This window comes from Macrobrachium nipponense, chromosome 4 (genome assembly GCF_015104395.2).
Source record: "Macrobrachium nipponense isolate FS-2020 chromosome 4, ASM1510439v2, whole genome shotgun sequence".
Taxonomy (NCBI): domain Eukaryota; kingdom Metazoa; phylum Arthropoda; class Malacostraca; order Decapoda; family Palaemonidae; genus Macrobrachium; species Macrobrachium nipponense.
The window spans coordinates 9,680,393-9,682,751 of record NC_061100.1 but is presented as its reverse complement, the minus strand read 5'-3'; the positions used below and the strand labels follow the sequence as shown (position 1 = coordinate 9,682,751).

Genomic DNA, 2,359 nt, shown 5'->3' with positions numbered 1-2,359 from the left:
ATATATATATATATATAGTATATAGATATAGATATAGATATAGATATATATATATATATATATATATATATATATATAAATAAATGATTATAATGTTTAGTTTTGATTCTTGCAATACGGCTAGGCTGTTAGCAGTGGCCGGACGGCAACCTGTGCAATAAACAGCTTGGAGCTAGAATCTCAGAGTCACTGGCTCACCTTGGGAGCCAGGATCTGATTCCACTTCACCTAGTAAGTAGAGAAACGATCAGAGTCGTGGTATTTCACTCGGTTGAGAACAACCTCCCACCTGTGCTACACCTCTCATATGTCTCTACAATATCAGACTAGAGTCAAGCTCAACAGGGTCTTCTTTCCCCGCTGTTGTGTGCAGGCCCGTTCCCCTGCCTGTGGGTTCGCTAGATAGTAGGTAGGGACAGTGGGAATCTCGTTAATCCATTCATGCGCGTCACTAATTAGATGACGAGGCATTTGGCTAATATGACGACATAAAACCAGCTTAAAGAGAAAGTGGTCTCCCACGACCACTGCAAACAACCCGGGGGGCCACCCATTAAAAACTTAAAGACAAACAATAAATATAATAAAATCACTTACTTTAAAAAGTACAAAAGGATAAAACTTACTATCTAAGGGCGAGCCCACCCCCGGCGTGAGTTGGCCGCAGGGCCGACCCAGTTCTCGGCAACGCCTGGCAGTCTCTTGGGCACCCTTACGAGTGCTACATAAGTTATTCATAATTGCTCGAGTAGAGTAGAGGGATGGCTCTCCTTGATCTCGTCATACAGACAGGAGAACGGGCTAATTGTCCCGTATCGAATTTATCATGGCGATGGAGCCCCTTATGGCCATCTCTTGCATGACTCGCACGGCCCCACCGCCAATAATCAGGGAGCGAAGTAGCCTTTTAGTGGCAGATCTTATGCCACCTGTGGCTCCTACCGCGACACCATGATGCCCGACCGGAACTTGCGCTCCTCGGAATATATCCGAGGACTCAAGGTAGTTCCGGATCGCGGTATCATGTGCACGGTATTTATTTTCTTTCGCTTTCTCCGCCTCCATTAAGGAGACGGGACTTCGCTCCCAGGGAACACATAGATCAATTACATTAGTCCGCTCGCCCATCTGTATGACCAGATCAGGCTTTATGAAAGAGACACCAGTTCTTATCGTGGGTTCCACGCTCACAGTCCAGCCAGCCAATCTCAACCAAGTAGAGACTTTTTGCAGGATCACATTGTGCCGCCTGATCCTGTGATGCTGAAGCGAAGGACATCTCTGCAGCAAATGACAGAGATCCTCCGCCCCTTCATTGCATCTTCTACAGGTCAGGGACACTAGTTGGTCATTTGGGATCCTGCCTACTGCCCTACTGTGCTCTGAGCCGGAGCAGATCAACATGACGTCTACGAGCCATACTCCTCGCTTCCTTGCCCCAGAGATCTTGGGCAATGACCGCTTTTACGGCTTCATCTTGGCTAATTGAAAGCGAGTGCAGAAGTCTCATTTTTCTCAAGGTTACTTTTTCCACCAGGCTGGGGATTGCCAGGCCCCCATCCCTGGTGGGGAGCCTCAAGAGACAGGTCGGGATCGAGTGAGGTAAATGCACCCAACCCCTCACTGCTCTTGCAACCTTCTTATCGATGGCATTTAGAAGGTTGAGGGAGTTAGGCCCCTTTTCATACTTATACAGTAACTTGGGAATCAGATGTTGCTTTAATATATAGATCTTCTGCATGGGCTTGAGTCTGGCTCTACCTATCCTCGATAGCTGATGACAGGCGCGCTCGATCTCAGCACGTGCCATACGGCCGGGGTTTCGGAAACCAGAAGGCCCAACTTCTAGCCCCAGGTATTTCGTGAATTGCCCCGGCCATATCAGTGGGATAGGTTCGGCTACATGGGTTACCGTATTCTCATAGGTAAACCCATTCTCCTGGACTGTCTCCACTCTCATACCACCTCGTCTCTCACCTGGTCTCTTGAGGATGAACGAGGCACACTTATTTGCCTGGACCTGCAAGCTCCGCGCTTGCATAAAGTCCCCCAGCCGTGCCAACAGAGCTCTCATTCCCGGTTTGGAACGGGACACCAACACGATGTCGTCGGCGAAGGCGAGGACCGCAACTCTGATCCCACATGGAAGTGTGTAACCAAAGTCACGGCCCACGCCCGCGATAAACTCTTCCATAATGATGTTAAATATGACTGGAGAAAGAGGGCAGCCCTGCTTTACTCCCCGACTCATCGTGATGGGTTTCCGACCTCTGGCCATTTACCTCGATCTGCGTCTTGCTGTTATCATACAGATCGAGGATGATCTTAATTAAATGGCTGGGTGCATTCTGTCGCCTCA

The 2,359-nt window shown here is 48.8% G+C and overlaps 2 long non-coding RNA genes across 2 annotated transcripts in view; one reads left to right on the top strand and one right to left on the bottom strand.

The window, feature by feature from the left end:
• The first annotated feature begins 293 nt into the window (after positions 1-293).
• Positions 294-2,359, top strand: part of LOC135210702 (uncharacterized) — a 224,615-nt gene continuing 222,549 nt past the window's right edge. The window contains exon 1 of the long non-coding RNA XR_010313564.1: positions 294-429. This is a non-coding gene — a long non-coding RNA (uncharacterized LOC135210702). The remainder of the gene's footprint in view (positions 430-2,359) is intronic.
• The window catches only part of LOC135210703 (uncharacterized), a 9,323-nt gene continuing 7,276 nt past the window's right edge, over positions 313-2,359 (bottom strand). The window contains exon 2 of the long non-coding RNA XR_010313565.1: positions 313-426. This is a non-coding gene — a long non-coding RNA (uncharacterized LOC135210703). The remainder of the gene's footprint in view (positions 427-2,359) is intronic.